Source organism: Lemur catta, unplaced genomic scaffold (assembly GCF_020740605.2).
Source record: "Lemur catta isolate mLemCat1 unplaced genomic scaffold, mLemCat1.pri scaffold_65_ctg1, whole genome shotgun sequence".
In the NCBI taxonomy this organism is placed as follows: Eukaryota; Metazoa; Chordata; class Mammalia; order Primates; family Lemuridae; genus Lemur; species Lemur catta.
The window spans coordinates 1,156,281-1,179,368 of NW_025423864.1; the positions used below are offsets into that span (position 1 = coordinate 1,156,281).

At 42.2% G+C, this 23,088-nt stretch overlaps 3 long non-coding RNA genes across 33 annotated transcripts in view; 2 read left to right on the top strand and 1 right to left on the bottom strand.

Moving 5' to 3' along the window:
- Nucleotides 1–10,404, top strand: part of LOC123629953 — a 25,755-nt gene extending 15,351 nt beyond the window's left edge. For 23 of the 25 annotated variants that reach the window (XR_006732422.1, XR_006732414.1, XR_006732429.1 and 20 more), the window contains 4 exons: nucleotides 4,486–4,561; nucleotides 5,492–5,687; nucleotides 6,608–6,836; nucleotides 10,130–10,404. This is a non-coding gene — a long non-coding RNA (uncharacterized LOC123629953). Of the gene's footprint in view, nucleotides 1–4,485; nucleotides 4,603–5,491; nucleotides 5,688–6,607; nucleotides 6,837–7,684; nucleotides 8,000–10,129 lie in introns of those variants that run through there. The other 2 variants (XR_006732437.1, XR_006732432.1) reach the window with 2 other exon arrangements.
- Nucleotides 544–13,865, bottom strand: LOC123629954. Of its 4 annotated transcripts, none has more exons than XR_006732442.1 (4): nucleotides 13,848–13,865; nucleotides 10,072–10,189; nucleotides 2,952–3,080; nucleotides 544–1,631 (listed from the first exon to the last, which is right to left on the bottom strand). It is a non-coding gene; the product is annotated as an uncharacterized LOC123629954 (long non-coding RNA). The 4 variants fall into 4 exon arrangements; XR_006732439.1 differs by lacking the exon at nucleotides 13,848–13,865 and adding an exon at nucleotides 13,688–13,819; XR_006732441.1 differs by lacking the exon at nucleotides 13,848–13,865 and adding an exon at nucleotides 13,684–13,819.
- Nucleotides 13,866–13,958: 93 nt separating this feature from the next.
- Nucleotides 13,959–21,521, top strand: LOC123629956. Of its 4 annotated transcripts, XR_006732446.1 has the most exons (5): nucleotides 14,274–14,288; nucleotides 16,485–16,561; nucleotides 16,695–16,828; nucleotides 18,623–18,760; nucleotides 21,024–21,521. It is a non-coding gene; the product is annotated as an uncharacterized LOC123629956 (long non-coding RNA). The 4 variants fall into 4 exon arrangements; XR_006732444.1 differs by lacking the exons at nucleotides 14,274–14,288; nucleotides 16,485–16,561 and adding an exon at nucleotides 13,959–13,982; XR_006732443.1 differs by lacking the exon at nucleotides 16,485–16,561 and having other exon boundaries at nucleotides 14,217–14,288.
- Nucleotides 21,522–23,088: the final 1,567 nt, after the last annotated feature.

The window sequence follows — 23,088 nt, forward strand, 5'->3', positions numbered from 1 at the left end:
TCTGGTGATTAGGTTGGAGATAATTAACATGCCAGCTGGGGAAAAAAAACTGTAATTTCCACAATAAAAACAATAGTCCTTCTGTGTGACAACTTCATTTGATTATCCTAAGAAATAATGAACTGGAGGCACAGATATAATGAGTGTTAATAGGGTCTCATTTGTGATTATCAACATTGTAAAACTTTTTCACAGCCTATTAAAGTCCTACTATTCTTCTATAAGTAAATGGGAGTCTGTGGATAGAATTATGCTATATAATATAATGGCTTTGAAACTGAATCATGGTCAAAGGTTAACCCAACAAGTTTGGGGAAAAGATCTCAGGAACTAACTCCATCACTGTGGAGATGAGCACAATTTTCCAGGTACGTTGATGTCTCTGAGAGAACCTGATGCCCCACGGCCCCAGTTCACTGAGTTCCCTGAGTGCCACCGACCAGACATGAATGTCCTGGTTCTAAAGCTCATGAGGCCCTGCACTAGAGATGTATGAAGACTAGTGTACTAGTTTTCTGTTGTTGCATAACAAACTACCACAAATTTAGGGGCTTAAAACAACACTCATTTATTAACAAAGAGCTCCCAGTTTGGGTGGATTCTCTGCTCAGGGTATCAGAAGACTGAAATCAAACTGTTATCCAGGTGGGTTTTTTGTCTGCAGGCTCTATGGAGAAGTCTGCATCCAAGCTCATTCAGGTTGCTAGAATTCAGTTCCTCACAGTTTTAGGGATGGGGTCTATTTCTTTGCTGGGTGTTAGCCAAGGTCCAATCTTGGCATCTTATAACTATCTGCACTCCATCTCATGGGTTTTCTTCTGTCTTCAAGCAAGCAGTGATGTGTCAGGTCCACTTGTGCTTTAAATCTTTTTGACTTTCCCTTCTGTACCAGCCAGAGCAAGGTTTGTGTTTAGAATTCCTCCTCCCACAGCGAACCTTCATGAATCTTTTATCGACAGAGTCTACATTCAGGTCCTTCTGGGAACTCTCAGAGGGACCTTCGTGGTGAGACGTTCTAGTCAGTCACCACATGGTGTTCACATCTTGATCCTTTTCCTCTTCGTGGGTCCAGCAGTGTCCTCCTGCTTGTGCACACTCACAGGTTCCATAATCCTCCTCAGGTCACCACCACTTTCACCTGGTAAGGCTGAAAATTCCACCAGTGCCAAAGCAGGAGATTCTTTGAGGTGCTCCATGACGAGCGGTGGGATGGGGAGAGACGGTCATCTTCTCATCTTTTGTTTACATGCTTTAAAAGTAGTGTTAACATTTCAAAGCTTTTAGTGGTGCAGTGTTTTCTTTTGCTTTTTTACATATGATTCTTTGTCCCTTCCTCCATGGGTCTCAGGCATCAACCAACAGCCCTGGGCTAGGTGATGAATCTAATGATCAACCGCCAGCATCTCATCCAGACAAGATTTCTGCTAGGGTATCTAAGCTTTGGTCTCACTTTGACTCATGACCAGTAACTTCATGAAGGTATTCAGTGTTGCCCCCAAATTCTAACATGTTCTCTAGTCTGGTGATGCTCCCACGGTATTTTTTTTTTAATATTTCACAGCTTTTCTTCCTGCAAACCTCCAAAACCTCCAGTGCTCACTCTTTGGTCGAGGTCCTTCTTCCTACTGAGACTGAGAAAACAAAAACAATCAGAAGGGATCTTCCATATTTTCTCCACACCTGTCCACCTGCATGCTGTGTGTGTCTATGCCCTGGCCTTCTCTCCTGATGCCATAGGCATGCTCACTGCCCGTGCCCCTTTCACACCAAACCCTCCCCCTTCCACTAGAATCTATCTACCATCTTCTACACACGGATATACCTCTAGACATTGACCAATGCCCCCTCATGCACTGAGAATTTCTCCTCACTATTATTTTGTAATTTTTGCTTCTCGAAAATAAATAATACCTTTTTTTTTACCATATATTCTCCTCAAGCCACTCTATTTCTCTTTTCCAATTTATATCAATATTTATAGTTTTCAATTCTTCTCCTCCAATTCTATGTAGAACTCATACAAGCCATCTTCCCCTTCTCCCAACTTTGCCATGGTCAGTCACCATTGGCCTCTTCCTAGATCCAAAGTTTAATTCTTAGCCTTCATCTTAATTTAATATTGGAGTAATCATTGGCCTTGTTCATCCCCACTCTTGTCTAGTTCTAAAGCTCTCTTCATTTGGCTTCTAGAACACCACATTCTCTCATTTACCCTCCTACATCAGGAACCATTCCTTTGCAGACTCCTTTGATAGTTTGTTTTCATTCTTCTTTGTTTTTATTTTCTAAACTTATTTCAGAGGGAAGTTTATATAGTCTGATGACTTTAAATAGCATCACTGTGCTGATGGCTGATGATTGTATATATCCAGCCTGGTCCCACACTCCTGATCTACAGTCTGGGATGTCCAGTTGCCTGTGGGGTCACTTAGCCTTTGTACCTGGGAGTCATTTGGAATCACTATTCTCCCATTCTTCTGCTTTGCAATCTTCTCCCTCTCCAATCTTTCTGTTTTTCAGTTAATGGCAACCACATCATACCAGTAGCTTAGGAAAGTGTTCTTGCTGTCATCCTTGCTGTCTCTCTTTCACTTAAACCCATATGTCATATATCCACCAGTGCCGGGGCCCTAAATTATACTTTTATCTGGTATCTGTGAGGCCTCACTGCCTCTCCACCACTGCTCTCACCCAGATAGCATCATCTTTTGCTGTAGTTTTTATTGTCCTTTTCTATCTCAGATGGCCTCTGCTGCCTTAGTCCTTGCCCATCCACATTTTATTCTCAGAAACCAGAAGAGGGTCTTGCCTTCAAGACAGTGCAAGCCACCCCACAGTTCAAACACCTAAGATGGTTTCAGGTGACACAGCAAAGCCCAGATTCTTCCCCAGGGCTAACAGATCCCTCCTGCCACTCCCAGTGCTCCTCTCTGACCTCATCCCTGTCTTACCTGCCTTGATGGTTTTGCTGTTATTCTTTTCCCTGAACATGCCAGCATCTTGCCTCAGTTCCCCTCTATCTGCTGTTCACTCTGTCATCAGGGTTTTGTAGACATGGCCCAGGCTTGGCTTCCTCTTTGCTGGAGATACAATATGACAATGGTGTCAGAACTTCTCTGACCTCCCTATGAAAACAAAGAACCCTACTGCTCTCCTCCATACTTTGCAGAGTTTATTCTCCTCCATGCTTTATTTAAAAATATATTTTGAAATAATTTTAGATTTAAGGAAGAATTCCAGAGACTTCACAGAATTTCCACATGTCCTTTTCTTAACTTCCCCTAAGGTTTACATGTTATTTAACTATAATACATTTAACAAAACTAAAAAAAATAAATAACATTGCTATGATACTATTAACTATATTGTGTAATTCATTAGAATTTTACCATTTTTCCATTCCTATTTTTGTCTGTTCCAGGATCCAGTACTAGATACAGTGTTGTGTTTAGTCATTATGATTCTGTAGTCTTCCCAAATCTTGACAGTTTCTCACTTTTTCCTTGTTTTTCATGACCTTGGAACTTTTTATGAATACAGATTATATATTTATAGAATTCCCCTAGTTTATGCTTCTCTGTCTAGTTTGGGGCTATGGATTTGTGGAGAGACTAACACAAAGGCGAAGCGACCTTTTCCTCACATCATACGGGGGCAAGATATCACTGCTGACATTAACCATATCACCTGGTTAAGGTGGAGTCTGCCAGGTTTCTCCAATGTGAACTTACTATCTTTCCCTTTCCACACTGTGTATGTTATAATTGCATCAGACTAACCACAGCAGGTAGTAAATATGTGGTTAAATATATATTGAGCTTTTACAAATCTCGTTTTCAGGTTTCACCCAATAATATCGATCCGACTTTGGATCTTGCCTGCAGCGACTACTGCTGTGGTGTTCTAATAGTGATTTCCTATTTCCCCATGTTTTCTACATAAATTATTGGAAACTCTTCCATAGGAAAGATGATTCCTCTCTCCCATTTATTTATCCATCATATTATTTTTATTAGTATGACTCATGTATATTTATATTTCACTTTGGATTATAACCCCCCAATATCACACTATTTCTTGTTGTTGCTCAGATAGTGCTAGCTTTGGCAATTGGTAGCTTGTTCAGGTAAGCTCTATGCCTCTTTGACCTGCCCTCTCCTTTTGTTCTTGGACACTTTTTAAATTTGTTTTTGGCACCACAGGATGCTCCAGGATCATCTGGTATTTTCATTGGCCTGGTTCTAGAATCAATCATTTCTCCAAAGACCTGATTCCTTATAGTTGAAAATGTTATTTAGAAACCAAGAAATAAAAAAAACTAATAAAATGAAGGATAAAAAAATAGAAACCAAGATTTATTTTCATTGCTTCTTGGCAGTCAGAACTAGAAAATTTGTGTGTGTATGAACCCATGGTTATACTTATATCTCTATATAATCTGTATATTCATCTCTTTATATACTGATATCTCCAACCTTCATCCAGCACCACAGGATTTTTGCGCTTTCAATGTGGTGAAGTTGAACACTATAAGTGAGAGATTGAAGAAAGCACAAGAAAGGTATTGTAGAAAAATTCAAACAAGTCAATCTATTTTTACAGGTTAGTTAAGTGTGAAATGCACTTACTTTATTTCACTGCACATTATATTTTTGATGTGTACATTGTGTGTGTTTCCTCTGTTTCCATTACAGCAATTGGATTTGTAGATTTCTAGAAGGAAGGTTGCCTCTGTTGCTCCCTTTAGCTTTTTTAGTTTCTGTCATCATTGTAACTAAATGGATCTTTGAGAAGGCTGATACTCCTTAGAGAATCATTTGATTATTTGGGCCAGTTAGCATAAAAGAAGACTATTAGGAAAAGAAAAAAATTGTGATTTAGAAATTGTACCATATTCTTGAATTGTATTTCTGTTAAATTGTTCAAATTTTAAATTACTCCTATTTTTCTTTGGATTATCAGATCACATAAGTAGTAATTGAGGAATGATTCAATTCTTTATAAGCCAGATGAAATTATCAATTTAGTTGACAATTGATGTTAAATGTTTTAAACCTCAGCTTCTTTTGTCACATATTTAAAATTGCTCTCTGAGGTTGGGTGTAGTGGCTCATGCCTCCCAGGGTGGTTGAGGTGGGAGGATCACTTGAGGCCAGGAGTTTGATACCAGCCTGGGCATCATAATGAGACCTGATCTCTACAAAAAGTAATAAAATTTGCCAGGCATGGTGGTGCACACCTGCAGTCCCAGCTACTCAGGAGGTAGAGGCAGGAGGATTGGTGGAGCTCAGGAATTTGAGGCTGCAGTGAACTATGATTGGGCCACTGCACTCCAACCTGGGTGACAGAAGGAGACATTGTCTTGAAAATTTAAGATAAAATAAAATAAAATAAAATAAAATGGCTGTCTGATTTAAAAGTGAAGGAAACAAATATGCAAGAATTGTTCAGGTTGTCACTGCTAAAAATGTATCCTTTTAATTTGATTCAGGCACAAGCAGCATCTGAAGAATACAGAGAACTTCACTTAGAAGTCAGATGGAACTCAGAATGAAAGATCTTGAATCTGAAGTCTCCAACAGGAAAACTTCTTGAGAAGTCTTTCATTATATTGAATTGGGAAAATACAGGCACCTCTATCAATTAGACTTGGAAGCTAGAAAATACTTGTCAAACAAAATTAAAAAGTAAGTCAAAGTATGGAATAGAAAATAAATTTAGTTCATTAATTTGCCTTGAAAACATGCTTTTTAGTGAGACAGGTTTATGACATTAGTGGGACATGAAAGCTAAGTACATACTATAATTTTAATGGTAGTCCAGAACAGTTTATATCTCTCCATCTTTTTTGTTTTATTATGACTTTCTTTCCCCTTAATATTCTCATGTCATTAACCTGACCTAATAGGCTTTCAGCTAAGTATTTTTGAAGTCTTATAATTTAGACAATGATGCTGTTATAAAATTGCTTGTTACCAGTCCCTAAATAGTTTATCTACTTTTTGAAAGATTACAAAGTAAACCAAAAGAGTCAATTACTGCAGCTACTCTTGGTGGTTTCTGGCACTCAGTATATTAACTTCTTTATACTGCCTTACTAAATACAATAATTTCTACCTTTTCTTAGTGATAAGCATTTTACTGTATGTATCTAAGGAGTACAATGTTGTGTTTTGATCTACTTACACATAGTGAATGGCCATTATAGTCAAGCTAATAACATATTTCCAATAGGTTAGTAATGTTTCACTTACTAACCCTTTAAATACAAGTATTTCTAATGACACCCTCAAGAATGTTATAAATAGATCCATTCCAGAAGGCAGCAAGTGTTACCTGTTAAGCCTCACATTATTGTTAGACATTTCTCTCTGCTCCTTACTTCATTTGAATTACTATTTTCAGACATTCCCCTAGGAATGCTTATACTTCTTTAGAACAATTGCAAAACTATAACTGCACAGAGTCGGCATGCTGTGACACATTTTCCGAGTTAAAACACTATTTAGTGGGAAATTCCATTTTCTCTCAAGGTCACTTTTTAAAAATATAATCACTGAGGAATCATTTAGGAAAAAAATGAACTACTAAACTTTGTCTTTTGCAGTCTTCACAGAACTACTGAGAGACTAGCAGCATTCAGTAGCAATCTTTTTGTGGAGACAGGAGACCAGAACTTTCTTTACCACTCATGGACAGTCCTATAGTCACCTCCTGGTGGCAATCTTAATAATGGTTTAGGTCTTCACAGAGAATTTACTTCAAAAGAATACTCAACGTTCTCTTTTTCCTGCCCATGGACTTCACATACCGGCATGAAGAACAACTTGAGTGAGGTTAGTTATATTATCTTCTTTCCTTTGGGTTTCCGAATTCTGATATAATACTTGTTTTTATTTGGTGAAATACTGAGTTTTTTAAAGGACCTATGCATGCTAAGTAAAGGTTATAATTTTCTGTGTTAAAAAAGAGAGGAAAGAGAAATTTTTCCATTTTCTTAAAGTCCCTGCAGCTCTCATTTTTAAGAGATACCCATGTAGTAATATTAATGCTATTCAATATATGTAATGAAAATGACGCTTTTTAAATTTCTTTAAAAGCTGCATTTAAGTTAAATTTTAGAGATTGAATCTTATTGGCTAATAACAGAAAGTATATTGAGAGGTGCTTTGGCTTCCTTCTAATTGATTTTAGTTTGACTGTGGTTGTGATTCATAACACTTTTAAGGTTTTCCTCTACCATATCAAATTTTCCACCCTTAATCATAAGGGAATGATTGGCATGCAAACACTTAACCACATCTGGATGTTTATTATTTATAAGAATCCAAGATAAATAAGCTTTATGAATTAAATAAACCTGTAGAACTACAAAGATTAACTTCTCTTTTTAAATTAAAAGATTTGTCTTTTTCTTACACATAAGTAGTAATACATCTTTAATCCCCATGGTAATTATACCATTTTTATCTCAATTCTGTAAAATGTGCCTGTTGATGGGCAATTGCACAGCACTTTTTAAATAGTTAAATCAAGCAAATATTTGAATTTTTAAAATGGCATTCACTTTTGTCTCTCTGTGTTGGTATCATTTGAATGATTGTGACTATGATTGCAAAGACCATCAAGAGTCTTTAAACAGCAATGATGACCAAACAGAATCAATTATATTCTTCCTACCCAGAACTCCATGGAATGCCAAACATGGTGCCCATGTCCCCTGAAGATGTAAGAAGAGCATCCCAATCCAAAATTTGATTTCACCAAAGAATCTATTTCTGGAAAATCTCAAAATGTATTCAACAATGAAAAGCTATGGTAATTGTAGAGCTGTTTAGGAAAAAAAAATAGTTCAAGTATACTTGACCCAGTTTAAGATATTTGTTCAATGTTTCACCATTTTTGACTAGGGGGAGAATTTTAAAGGCTCAGCACGGTAGTGCATACGGCAGTGCCAGCTACTTGGGAGGCTTAGGCAGGAGGATAGAGGGACAATATCTTTTATATAAAAGATTTAAATAAGAAACTTCTAGATGAGAACATTTACAATATAGTTTGAAATGTTTTCACACATTTCATAAACAAGTAGATAATTGCATCTATAAGTAGTCAGATGTTTCAGAAACTTGGTACTAATTTCTGAAAATAAATCAAAGTAACAATTAAAGAACCATATATTTTTTGCCTTATTCTAATTCTAGAAGATCATGAATCTAAGAAACTAGGTTTGAAAACTGGCTGTAATGCATATTTTTCCTTTTTTCAAGCAAATTTTATGAACTCTTTGTGTTCATATGAAAAAACGTTAGTCATAATACAGACAGCAAAATATTTTTATTTAATCTCTGCCACAATATTCACATGACATTATGATAGTGCCACTTTCCTCATGTGTATATTTAAGATTTTGAGCTAAAAAGTTAGCAGCATAAAGCATATTTTAAAATTTTAATTTTCTAGAAGTGGACTATAGCAACTTAATTTTAAGGAAAAATCCATCAAAGTGAGAAGGACTCATCATACTTTTATATAAAAGGCAGGATTTTTCTAAGAATTACAAAGTAACACATTCATGCGAAAATCTTACTTGAATTCTGCACCCTTTGTACTAATAAGAGAAAATGCTACCCTTTTGAAATGATGTATATTCAATAGACCAATATTAATTGTGCTTTTTATTAGATGAATGTAAGTAGCATCACACATATATATTCTCTATTGTCTGCATGTAAATAAATAGGAATTTTATTTTATTTCTGTGATTATTTTTCTATTTAAGCACTTCTCAAGTGAAGTTTAGTCTTTGCAATCGTCTCATGAAAATATATCTGATTTACCTAAATATTATAAATAGTATTTGACTTATTTGAGATGCGGCAGGAATATTATGAAGAAATAACTATAGAACTGGAAGAAGGTATCCTGTCAAATTTTATGAATGAAATTGAGATTAACAAAATGATTTCTGAGATCAACTGTAAAAAACAAGTGGCTTTCCTCTCTATTGTTTGGTTAATAGATACTGCATTAAATATTTCCTCATCCACACATGTAATTAAAGACGTGAAAACACTAGCATTCATACTGAAGAGTATACTTGTGCCTCGTGATTGCATCATCATGTTTCATAGCTTTTTACAAATCTCATGAAGTGTATGTAACTTTTTTTTTTTCTGGCTCTACACTTTATTTACTCCTGCCATCCTCATGAATCTGTCAGTGTGTCACCCAGCACACTGGAACTATTCTCAGAAAACCAAGGCATCATCAACTTTCTACCTTTAGGTTAGCAACTTCAGGCCAAAAGACCCCAGATTCACTAGCAACATTTAGCCAAGCACTTGCAGTTCACATGCAGTCACCTGACGGGTGACATTGTAAATGAGTCATTCACTATATCATTGGTGTACTTTTGCCCTCAGAAAAAGTTCCATATTTCTTAGCATGGGAGAAAGCACCCATATTAATGTGGTTCTTGTTAGTTTATTCAGCCTTATCTCTTACCACGTACCTACTCTGCCCCTTTGCCGTAGCATCTCACTAAACTCCACTACTTAGAATTCTACAGCATTCCTCCTCACATCCAGCACTTTGCATTTGCTGCTGCCCTCTATCTGGCACACATTTTCCTTGTCTCTCAGCTATCAACTTCCATATCACTGCATCAAAAAGTTTATAGTGTTGGAGAGAAGACTTAGACATATGGCCCTTCTGTGTGTTCCAATTGTGCCTTCTTTTAAACTTGTTATAGTCTCTATGACTCTGCATGGAAATTGCCTATTTGTCTGTTTTGTTTTTCATAGTATACTATATGATTATCGAGGTCAATGATGTGGCTCTATCATCCTTACCTTGTATACCAGTGCTTGTCATAGTACCTTAGCACATGGTTGTTGAGTAAGTGAATGAAGACTCAGAAAAGCAGAAGCTCTGATACCTAACCACAATGACAATTAATTCAATGTGCAACTACAGGCAAATTATATTTAATAATAATTTTATATTACATTTGTACATACATATTTTTTATTATTAACATGCTGATAAACTTCTTGACTCTTTTTTACTCACTTTCACTTAGTTCCAATGAAATCTGTTAGGTAAAGAATACTCTGTCTTTCCTTTCCAGATGCTGCTGGATATTCTCCTGTGGAAGAGCTTCTTCTCTAGATTCACTGATGAGTCAAATCTAAATGAAGACATTCTTTAGAAAGCATCATGGAAATATGTGCCAATTTTTTTTTAAAAAAAATATACAATGTGAAAGACTTTTAAGTAGGTCTTGCAAATGAAAGCCAGTTTTACATCCTCAGACTGCCAAAATGTTAGCTGTTTATAATTTTAATTTTAAGCACTGATTTATATGACTCTTTCTTCTTGGAGAAATAAAATTTGCCTAAGGCTTTTCATTTTTCTGATCATTCATTCCTTCATTTGTTTATTTCTGATTAACTTTTGGAAACAGTCTTAAAGTTAGAGAAAAGTTTCAAGTTCCAAATGCTTACACAGAACATACCTAGGCTCAATCAGAAAAAAATAGAATTCCTGACCAGACCAATATCAAGCACAGAAATTGAAGCAGCAATTAAAAGTCTTCCAACAAGAAAAAAATGTTCCAGACCAGATGGATTCACATCTGAATTTTACCAAACTTACAAAGAAGAACTCACACCTATACTGCAGAAATTATTCAACAACATTGAGAAGGATGATATCCTCCCCACCTCATTCTGTGAAGCCAATATCACCTTGATGCCAAAGCCAGGAAAAGATGTAGCAAAAGAAAGAAAACTACAGATGAAAATCACTGGTGAATATAGATGCAAAAATCCTCCACAAAATTTTAGCAAACCAAATCCAAGAGCATTTACAAAAGTAATTCACCATGACCAGGGGGTGGGGTCCACTTTATCCCAGGGATGCAGGGATGGTTCAACATATGCAAATCTATAAATGTAATTTACCACATAAATAAAGAAAGAATAAAGACCATATGATTCTCTCAATAGATGCAGAAAAATCATTTGATAAAATACAGTGCACTTTTATGTTAAAAACTCTTAACAAAATAGGCATAGATGGAACATTCCTTAAAATTATTAAGGCCATATATGATAAACCCACAGCCAATATCATACTGAAAGGGGAAAAATTGAAAGCATTCCCACTTAGCACTGGAACCAGACAAGTTTGCCCACTACCTCCATTTCTATTCAACATAGTGCTGGAAGTGCTTGTCATAGCAATCAGACAAGAGAAGGGAATTAAGGGTGTCTGATCAGGGGCAGAAGAAGTCAAACTCTCACTCTTTGCTGATGATATGCTATTATACCTAGAAAATCTCAAGGATTCAAACAAGAGACCCCTGGAATTGATATATAAATTTAGTGAAGTCTCAGGATACAAACTTAATGCACAAAAATCAATGGTATTCATATATGCCAATAACAGTCAAGCCAAAAATGAAATAAAAAATGTAACACCTTTCACAATAGCATCAAAGAAAATTAATTATTTAACAATATATATAACGAGGTGAGAGATATGTATAGGGTGAACCTATGAAACACTGAGAAAGTGTAGAGGATGTGCACAGATGGAAATCCCTACCGTGTTCATGGATTGGTAGAATCAATATTGTTAAAATGTCCATTCTACTTAAAGTGATCTGTACAATTAATGCAATCCATATCAAAATTCCACCATCATCCTTTACAGATTTAGGAAAAATAATTCTACACTGCTTCTGGAACCAGAGAAGACCTTGTATAGCCAAAGCAATCTTAAGCAAAAAGAACAAATTGGGAGGCATCAGTCTGCCAGACTTCAATCTTTACTACAAGGCTATAGCAGCCAAAACAGTATAGTACTGGCGCAAGAACAGAGATACAGACTTTTGGAATAGGACGGAGATCCCAGATATAATACCATCCTCATATTGTCATCTAATCTTCGACAAAGCACACAAAAGCATACATTGCAGAAAAGAATTTCTATTCAATAAGTGGTGCTGGGAAAACTGGATATCCACACATAGAAGATTAAAATTAGATCCCCACCTCTCACAAAAATCAACTCACATTGGATAAAAGACTTAAACCTAAGGCATGAAATCTTAAGAATTCTGGAAGAAATGTTGGGAAGTCTCTTAGACATTGGCCTAGGTAAAGGATTTATGAAGAAGATCCCCAAAGCAATCACAACAGCAACCAAAATAAATAAATTGGATCTGATCAAATTAAAAAGCTTTTGCACAGCCAAGGAAACTGTCATTAGAGTGAATAGACAGCCTACAAAATGGGAGAAAATATTTGCTTTCTATACATCCAATAAAGGGCTGGTAACAAGAATCTATATAGAACTTAAGAAAATCAACATGGAAAAATCAAACAACCCCATCAATAAATGGGCAAAGGACATGAACAGAAACTTTTCAAAAGACAGAATAATGACCAGCAAACATATAAAAAGTGCTCAACATCTCTAACCATCAGGGAAATGCAAATCAAAACCACAATCAGATATCACTTAACTCCAGTGAGAATGGCCTTTATCAAAAAGTCCCAAAACAATACATGTTGGTGTGGATGCAGAGAGATAGGAACACTCATACAGTGCTGGTGGGACTGCAAATTAGTGCAATCGCTGTTGTAAGCAATATGGAGATATCTCAAAGAGATCCAAATAGACCTACCATTTGATCCAGCAATCCCATTACTGGGCATCTACCCAAAAGAACAAAAGATATTCTATAAAAAAGACATCTGCATTCAAATGTTTATTGCAGCAAAATTCACAGTTGCGAAGAGGTGTTAACAACCCAAGTGCACGTGAATACATGAGTGGGTTAATAAAATGTGGTATATGTATACCATGGAGTAGTACTCAGGCCTAAGAAACAATGGTGAATGGGTTAGGGTTAGAACTAGGGTTAGGGTTAGGGATTAGGGTGTGGGTAAGCATTAGGGTGCTCAATACATTTGCTGCTTGGTGGATGTTAGGTAAATGTTGGTTAACCGAGTTACCGTCCCTCCACTAGCTAGGGATTGTGGAGGTCCTGGAGGTCCCTGCTACTGTGTTTACGCTTTAACCAAAACTTTAGAAGAAATGCAGCGGCCCCAAGGGAATTGAGGAAAGCACCGTTCTGCTGGTCGTTCAGGGGCAAATTCAGAAGCTGAATTTCTAAAAGTTGCCCCAAAGCTGTTCAACCCTATGTGCGGAATTTTAAACCTTCGCGGGGCTGGGAAGGAGGCAAGACTACGAAGTGACGCACAGATCACACGGGATTTGTGATGCCCCCGCACAAGACAGGCTACGTAGGACGAGGATTACTGAACTGGAAGCCTGGCTCTCTGCCACTACCTGACCTGGAACGAGTCCCTTAAGTTTTGACTAAGTCCCCTGTCCCCTCCATCTGTGAAATACGGAGGATGTGGGCTCCATAATAATACCCAGGCGTTTAGGTTCTACCCTTTGCCAGGTGAGGCGTTTCCCACATTCTCTCTTTCGATCCTTGGAAGAACAGCGGTCGATTTTACTCACCAACCCCATTTTACCCGGGACGTGCAGTTCAGTGTTTAAGGAGCACGCCCCAGGTCACACAGCCAGACGGCGGCGGAGCTACATTCCAATCCACGGGGTCCGAATCTGACAGCAGAGTACCTGCCCTAACATTTCTCTCACCTACCCCAATGCCGCCACCTCCTCTTCTTCCCTAAACTGGCCTCCAGCGCGCCCTTTTGCTACTGGACATGCTCTGTCGCTCTGGAACAGTTTTCACTCGGCATCGGGAAATTTTTCACACCTCTCTGGGAGCCGAGCCCGCCCCGCCCACACCTCCTTCTCACCGGATTGGTCGAACTTCGAGAGGCAGAGATAGAGGGACCGGGAGCGAGGAGGCCCAGATGACCTCCCAACGCCCCAGTGCTCTGAGAGTGCGTGCATTCCTGTGAGAGAGCACAAGAGGCCCAGGGACACACACGGTGGGTGGGGACAGGAATTGGAAAACTGGGGGGGGGGGTATGGGCTGCCGTTGCCATGGCAATGACGCCGGCATCGGGGAGCGACCCTGGCCCCTTGCCCGGTAGCGCGCACGCACACAGAGACATGCACGCGCCCGCTCGGCCCCTCCCCACAGCCAGGCTGGGGGGAAAGGTCAAACTCAAGGGCGGGCCTGACCGGCGAGAGGGAGCCCCCGCCCCGCGCCCTGACGACTGCGGACCCACCGAGCCCCACTCCCGCCGCGGCCCGGGGTGCGGGCGGGCGGCCCCTCGGCGGGAGCCGGCCAGGTGAGCGCGGCTGGAGGAGAAGGTGTCTGGAGAGGAGAGGACGCTACGAGCTCAGTCCCCCGCGGGACCCCCTTCCGGGAGCGCTGACGGGCTCCGGGCGCGGCCTCTGGGGGAGTTGCGGGGGCCTCGGATGGGGGACTGGGGTGCGGCCGCCAGGCCAGGCGTGGGTGCGACCCGGGTGGGGACGGCGGGCGGGCGCGGGCAGGGACGGCTTCGGGACACGCGCGGCGGCGGTCAGGGGAGCCCCGCGCTCGCGACGAGGCGCCCTGCTGCGCCGGAGCCAGCGAGGGGGGCGCGGGTCAGGGCCCCGGGCGGAGCGGGCCGGGGCTGGGCCGGGCGGGACCAGGGTGGACAGATCCGCCCGGGAGGCGCCAGGGCCCGGTCTGTGCGCGTGGCCAGGCCGGTGCTTGACGTTTGCTGCCTGTGGAAATTTCAGGACTAACCGATAAAAAAGTTACTCGGGAGACGGAGCCGCTTGACTGTCAGGCGTTCTTCCCCGTGCATGCGGGAGATGGGCTGGTCTTGCATACACAGCACACACGAAACTGAATCTATGCCCAGTGGGCTTTAAAAGTAATAAAAACTCCAAAGCCCCCGAACAAGGTTAGACGAGTTTCAGGTGTCAGGCTTCGTGTTCCGTGGGAGAAAAATATAAAAGGACGCCCAAGTACTTGATGTGCCCAAGCAGTCAGGCTTTTGTAATCAGCTTCGGAGCGCATCACAGTGGTGTGTAGTTGTAAGGGCCGGGGTTAAGGAATCACGTTGACCCAGCGCCGCCGGGTTGGAGCCTCCCTGAGAGTCACCTAGAAAACTGTCACCAGCCCACTGCTGTGCTGACTGTGAATGAGCAGTGCTGTCGCTGGCTTTTCCCTTTCATGTTTTCCACCGTCATAATGTACGCGGGTATGCTACCTGCTTACGGAATGTGAGAATGAATTATCCATAAACTCTCCACTTGGAAGTTATTAGGCAGGAGCTCTGGCATGTGTCTTTTTTCAATATTTGAAAGTTGTTTGGAGATTTCAAATATAATGGATTCAAAGTGATAGGGATTTTTTGAGTATAAATCATACCAAGTGAGTAATGTGGGGTTTTTTTGTTTGTTTTGTTTGAGACAGGGTTTCTCTCTGTCACCTGGGCTAGAGTGCAATGGCCTCGTCATAGCTCACCACAGCCTCAAACTCCTGAGCTCAAACGATCCTCCTGGTGCAGCCTCCAGAGTGGCTGGGACTACAGACGCTATGCCCAGTTAATTTTTCTATTTTTAGTACAGAGGGGGTCTGGCTCTCGCTCAAGCTGGTCTTGAACTCCTGAGCTCCAGCAATCCTCTCACCTCGGCCTCCCAGAGTGCTAGGATTACAGGCGTGAGCCACCGTGCCGGGCCTTGGTGATTATTTTGTATCAGGTATTTATCCATATTCATTTTAGGCTAATAATAATTTTGTTCAAATACATTCTCTACACTCTTAAGGCTGATTTCATTGATCCCAAGTGAATTTCTTTTCCTACAGGAAGGTAATTGCATGTTTTGACAAAAGACTCAACGGAAAAATTCTACTTTATTCTACACAGTTCTACCAGTCAGAAGTAATTTGGATATTATGTATATTACAATTCTGCTTGTCAGAATTCTGAAATTGAAATATTTCATATGTGCTAAATATTTGCCATTTCCCAGGGGCAGTGAGCTGTTTACGTACATTCTGCTCTGTGCCCAGCAGTGCCGGGCTTCCTCCCCTGCTGGTGTTCAGGGCACAAGCCAGAGAAGCTCAGCTCCATCTCTCTGTGGGCTCAGGCAGCCACTCCTCCTGCTTAATAAATAACTGAATTCAGTAGGGTAGAATTAGGAAACTGCCTTTTTCTTCGCATTAAAAAGGTAATGTAAAATTTTAAGGAATGTTTCCGCAACTAACTTAAAATGGTATTCTTTTGGACTTTTCTTTCTCAATTCTTGAAAAAAGCTTCGGCGGGGCCTTTTGGGGATATTATTGAAGAGTGGTGTTTTCAGGTATTAGGAAGCCCAGTTCAGTCCAACTTTCCATCCTGCATACAACTTAAAGGTTTCCTGTAAGCTCTCCACCCTCAGCCCAGCTCAACCCTGCCCCTAAACCTTGAGGTTCAGCGGTGGGAAGGATGGGCAATATTTGTTCTTTTACTCTCTTCTTTCTTCCCCTGTTTCACCCTCCAAACTCCTAGACTGTGGCTCTTGGTATATATCCATTTGGAGAATAAGATACTAGCTCCCCCTTCTGCCAAGCACCGGCACTCTCTGAGTGAGTCACTTGAAAGTCTTCCTCAGTTGGCTCTGGGGGGGGGGGGGTGAGACCATCCCTGTCTCATCTCTACCTATAAATTCACCTCTGTAGAACTTTCTTTCTAATGAATCTCTATTTTTCTCTTTCACAGGATGCCGGGGACATGAGCAATGGATGATTTTGGCTTCCTCTGAATAACTCCTGAGAGGGCATGTGTAGTTCCTCTGTGGGAGGACATTGTCACCTGTGTCAACAGCTTTGAGGCTTTAGCTAAACTTGTGGGAGGTAGGCAAATGTCTAACTATACATCCAGTTATGTTTGCATATGTTAAAAGTCATATTGAGAGGAGAAAAACAGGATTATAAGTGGAAGGAAAGGGAAAACAAAAGATCATTGAGAAAATGGAGGGAGAGAAAAATCAGGGGAATTGGAGAGAGAAGACAAGACCGCCAACCTGGATATTCTGAAATTGTTGCTAATGTCTTGGCTTCCATTAATTCACTCTAAGCTATGCCTGCCTGTGGATGCTAAAGCATGATATTTTATTTGGAAAGTGTCTAATGTAGTAAAATAAGTGATAACTTTAAAATGAAAAAAAGGCAACGAGGAACACTGCACTAAATAGCTAAAAATTATTTTTTTAATTGTAGCAAACATTGAAGTTGTTCTACCATCCATTTTCAGTTCCTTCGAGCGACAGCCATGGTGTTTAGAAGGGGAAACCTCATCTTCAGATCCAGAGGAGGGCTCTGGTTGCTCTAAACCACTTGGAATAATCCCATTTCCCTGTCATAGTGATTGATGCAGATGCAAATCAATCAGGAAATGGCACTTTCCTAGTTACATAAATTGGATCAGGGTGTCCCAGTCAGAGTGAAACTTGAGACCATATGGTTTTAGAACCACCGGTTCTAACAACTGTCCTTGGCCTTTGCTCTGTCATTGGATGTGAAGGAGTAGCCAGCATGCGTGCTGCTGGCAGTCATTTTATGAGGCCAGCCTGACAACAAAGCCATCATTTAGAGGCCGGCAACACTGCCTTTTACATCTTTTTGGCCAAAACTGGCCACATGATCATCTCTATCTTATGGAGAGTCTGAGATAAATCATATTTCAGCTGGGCAAATTGACCCTCCCTAGAAAATGAAGGTTCTATTCAAAAGAAAGGTTCTACCAAATTGGCCTTTAGATGACCCCACAATGTAAGAAAAGCATGCCACCCTCATTTCTCTAGCATCATCTCTTGACACTTTTCCTGACAAATTCTATGCTACTGCCAAATGAACTTTAATTAATCCCCACTGCAACCCAAACATCCACTCACATAACCCCCTTCACATGTAATTTCTTGCCATATGTCTGCCTTTCTTCACAGCTTATAAACTCCATGGAAGTTCCCTAATAGTGTCCCATAACTGACCATTGTCTTGATACACACTGGGTTCATAGTAAGTCTTTCTATACTTATGGATGGAAGCATAGATAGATAGCTGGGTAGAGAATGGGTGGGTGGGTGGATAGATGGGTGGATATATGGATGGACAAATAACCGAGTGGGTTGGTGGCTAGATGGATATATGGGTAGATGGATGGTTCAGTTCATTTATGAAAGGTTAGATGAATGGATGGATGAACGAATGGGTGGACAAATGAATAGATGGACAAATACATCAATGTTACCTATACTCTCTCATGCCTGTGTTTACCCAAATGCCTAAAATGCTCTTCTCCCTCTCTCCACCCTGCTAACTCCTGTCCAACTTTTAATATTCAGCTGAGACATTCCCTCCTCCAGAAAGCTCTCCCTGACCATCCTTCCTGGACTAGGTGTCTTGCTTTTTGCTCCTGCAGTGCCTGGTGTATCTCTCTACAATTAGCTTTACTGCTTTGCTGTGCTGGGCTGCAGGTCTGGCTCCCCTTGCCTTCAGATGCTCAGCTGTCCGAGAGCAGCACCTGACTCTGAGTCTGTGTGCCCTGCACTGACCCCGCTGTCAATCATGGAGTAGGAGCACAAGAAATTTTCAATGATCTTAGAATACAAATGAAAGTAATAAAGACCACATGTTCCTTGTTTCTAGAGAAAGATATGGCATGTGGAAGACACTGTGCATGAGGTGAATGAGGAGTTCTTCCAGCTCTCTTCTCCAGCCCTGGAGCTCCAGAAAGAGGAGGATGAGCCAGACCCACTGCCCCCAGGTGAAGGCAGCACATTTGTGGTAAGCCCAGCAGACGAGCATCTCAGCTCCTAAGGTGTCCAGGGGGGTGGGACCCATGGAGTCACGGCCCCTTCCACAGAGAGGTGTTGGGACTGCAATAGCCAGCTCTGACCAGAATGTCCGCCAGTCAAAGTCAGGTTCTGTTTTGTTGGTTTCATGAATGGAAAGCTTAGAGCTGGGGCTGGAGACAGGGAAGCCCACACCGTCAGATTAGGTTGAAACTCTCTAAATTCACAGCCTGAAAATACTGAGGACGAGCATGGAAAAGGAGCACTAACAATGGCTGTTGTAGATGTAGCCTAATTAATAGTGCACACCTCTGGGACCAGGAGCTTTCTGCAAGATGCATCTTCCATCCAGGCTGTTCCCTGTCCTAGCTGCAGACACATGAATGGATGGAGAAGAAAGGAGGATGAAAGATAGAAGTGATCATGCCATTGTGTCTGCACTGAGCTCAAGATAACTTTATTTCCTTAAAAATATAGAAAAAGTAAAGCAAGGCCGGGCGCGGTGGCTCACGTCTGTAGTCCTAGCACTCTGGGAGGCTGAGGCGGGTGGATTGCTCGAGGTCAGGTGTTCGAGACCAGCCTCAGCAAGAGCGAGACCCCATGACTACTAAAAAAATAGAAAGAAATTATATGGCCAACTAAAAATCTCTATAGAAAAAATTAGCCGTGCATGGTGGCGCATGCCTGTAGTCCCAGCTACTCGGGAGGCTGAGGCAGGAGGATCACTTAAGCCCAGAAGTCTGAGGTTGCTGTGAGCTAGGCTGATGCCACAGCACTCACTCTAGCCTGGGCAACAAAGCGAGACTCTGTCTCAAAAAAAAAAAGAAAAAGTAAAGCAAAAAAGCCAACTTTATTTGCTAAAGCTGACAGCCAGTCTTTGGGTGTTAGTTCACCAGTTTGATTGTTTTCATACTGTATAAGATACTATTCAACCAGACTTGAAGTTTCTGGCACCTTTTATGTCATTTATCTCTAACTGTGTGTCCTGTCCCCACTTTGCTATCGGGTCATGTTTAATCCTCTGTTCTGGGCCCCTGGACTTTCACACCGAAGCCCAGGGCCTCACTTTTCCCAGCCTCGTCCGTGCGTTGCTAAAATTAGCGAAGCACCCTGGGTGGCGGAGGGGCATGGATAGGCACCTTCTCACATCCGCCTTCCCAGTGTGGGCGTCTGGGCTGGGATACCTTGAAATACCACAGAATCCCCTCTTCCCCTGCCAGGGAACACCCTCTGCCACGGTGACCCCAGGAGTCCGGGCCAAGGGGCAGGTTTTCTTCTCATTCTTACTCAGCAGGGAAAGTCAGGTTGGTCCCTCAATGTGGAGAGTTTCAGGAGAACATCGTGGGTATCTGGGTCTTGATGTCTGAAGATCTGGAATATCAACTCTTCTTGGTCAAACTGACCTCTCAGTACAGAAACGACAAGGAAGGGCACCTGTGTTCACAAACAGCTGAGGGGACATTTCTCTTGTGAGCAGACAAGGCAGGGTGTGGCCCAAGGACTGGCCACGAGAGGCACAGATGCCCTTCCCAGTGAGGCTGCGGGAACTGTGTCTCTCACGGCCTTCCAGGGTCCCTGAGCCCCAGAGGTGAGTCCCCTCAGGAAACCCAAATGCAGATGCTGGCTTCCTGTCATCTCATCGCACCAATCATTCTTGCCCTGAGCTTTATCTGGACTTCCTCCACAGCATTTGCTCTAAGCTGAGGGGTCAGTTCCTCTGTGAACCCGCCCTCCGTCCACCTCAGACGGGCAGCCGTGAAGGTAGCTCGACAGCAGAGGGACTAGGTAGGTGCAGCAGCCTGTCCTCAGCTGCACTGAGGGGCCAGAAGAGCATGACTCGTTGAGGATAAAGTAACAGGTGATCATCCTTAAAAATACATTCTATACAAATATCCCTGGTTTTAAGGAAGGGAAAATTAGGATTAGATGAGGGATTATAAAATATGCTGAGATTTAATTATTCAATAATCATTCTAAATTATTAAACATGACAATTGTATAATGATATAGTTGGCCACTGTTGTGCATTACTGTGGTGACAGAAACTTGTGAACACTGTGTCTTCATTTGTTAATCATGAGGTCAGTCCCTGGAGGGAGCTCACTGGCATATTCCCATGTTTGGGGTGGATGTTGGTGCCTAGAGAGTGTCTAAATGACAAAAGTCAGGGCCAAGACCACAGAGAGGGCTCAGGATAGAGTGAGCTGAGAGCGTTCAGGGGTCACCTGTCCATGTTGTGCATCTGTCATTCCCAGGTGGCTCCCAGCATCTCCCCTTGTGAGTGGCAGGAAGATAAACTTCACCCACTGGAGACAAGTGGCCCATATGGAGAGAAGCTGGGACCCTGGGCCCTGAAGAGCCACCAGGCCCTGGAGCTGGAGGTGAGGAGAGTCCACCTCGCTCAGAGGATTGAAGACCTGGAGTGGGAGCTGTCCCTGCTCCATGAGGCGGCCAACAGCAGTTCGAGCATGGGAGGGAGCTGGTCCAGCTGACACAGCGGCCTAAGGGGCACTGAGTCACATCAGATGCTGCATGGTGGCCACCTCTGGGAGGTGCCTTCTCACCGAGAACATGAATGGGCTCCCCTGGTAGGAAGGAGTGGGCATCTGGGGCCCGGAGTGTGTGCTGGTTTTACGACGTGCTCCTACAGGGAAACACCTGGATTTCTTTCAGAGCCTGGACCTCAGCTTGTGCTCAATTCTGCCTTGAACTTTCTGGGGTGAGGGAAAATAAACTGACATGGGTTGACAAAATCAGGGTGTGCTCCTATCAGAGTCTGTGCCCAGTTTTTTCACTCAGCTGTGGGCTGTGGCTTCCCCCCAAAACTTCAGTTGGGGCCCCTGGCTTGAGGGGTGAGAAGTGCTTGGCGGGGGGCCCTGAGAACATAGGTGCAGCCAGAGCACATCCATGCCCCATCTTCCATCACACCTCACAGCTGAATCTCCTGGGCCCCCAGTGTGGCTTCTGGGGAGTCCAAGCCGCCATGTCCCCTCCTGGCTCCTGCCGACCTCCTGGACACAGAGGAGGGTTCGGTCTGTGGCCTGGGCCTCGTGACCACATCAGATGTCCCAGTACCAAAGGAGACTCTGAGAACTCCCAGTCAAACTGGAGTTCTCTGACCCTGGACACACCTGGCCCTGCCGTCTGAGCCTGGCTCCAGCAGTTCCCTCCTCAGAAGACCTGTCCCCTGCACTGTGCCCAGGTGAGATGTGCTTCACCTCTAAGCCCCAGCCCAGAGGCCCGTCAATCCACGGAGCTTTTTCCCACCCCTTCCCAGATTTCTACCCCATCTCCACCACATGTCTGATTCCCACCACAGTCACCTGTGCCCTGGATGGCCCTATCTTCCAGTCGGAGCTCCTCAAAGCAGGGTGTGTCTCATTCACCTTGGTGTCCCTCTCACACAGACACAGTCACAAACACAGACATGCATACTCTAACAGACACACGCACATATACCCTGAAAACACTGCTTTGCACCCACAGGGTAATAAGGGACCCATGAAGGCTTTAAGAATGTAATTGACTGTAAAGACATAGCTTCTAACCCAGAGATCACACAGTCATGTCGGGGTGCCACAAAGGCACGTGGGAAATTGTGCAGAAAATGGTAAAAAACTGAGTGCCAAACCCTGTCCCTTGGCACCTGACAGGTGCGAAAATGAACCTGTCCTGGTGGTCTCTGTCCCAAGTCAGGGGAAAGTATGAGGCCCTGTCAGGGACCCAGGACACATTACAGTAACAAAGAGGCCAGAAGGAAACATGTTCTCTGAGCACAGCTGTTTGGATTCCAGCATCAAGTTCCATCTTATCAGTTCCACAGGCATCAGAAATTATCTTGAAGCATTTAGGCAAATTATGTTGTGAAGAGAGCTGGATTTACAGAGATTAGGCAGACAAAAAGAACAAAGTTAAAATCAGAATGGAATAATAAGCCCAGTTTGAATCATAGCTTTAAACCATGAAACTAATTTTAAAGGTAATCAGCTGAACTTATTAAAAAGTCCAGACATACGTGGTGAGAATTATTATATGGAGTCTTGCTTCAACCACTTAGGAAAAGCCGTTTATAGCATGGGAAGTTCAACTTGTCCTGGTTTACATTTCCATGTCTCTGGCTATAGCATCAGATAGTTTGGTGAATTTCTGTGTGGCCCATACATTACCCACAGACTTGTTTCTTGAAATTTATCTACTTTCAACGTATAGGGGTTAAGGCACAAAGAAGTTTGCCTTTTTGTAATTCTTTGTAAGAAATTTGGATGAGAAGAACCCGAAAAAATTAAGAAAATAGTATACAGAGCTACAGTCATATAATGA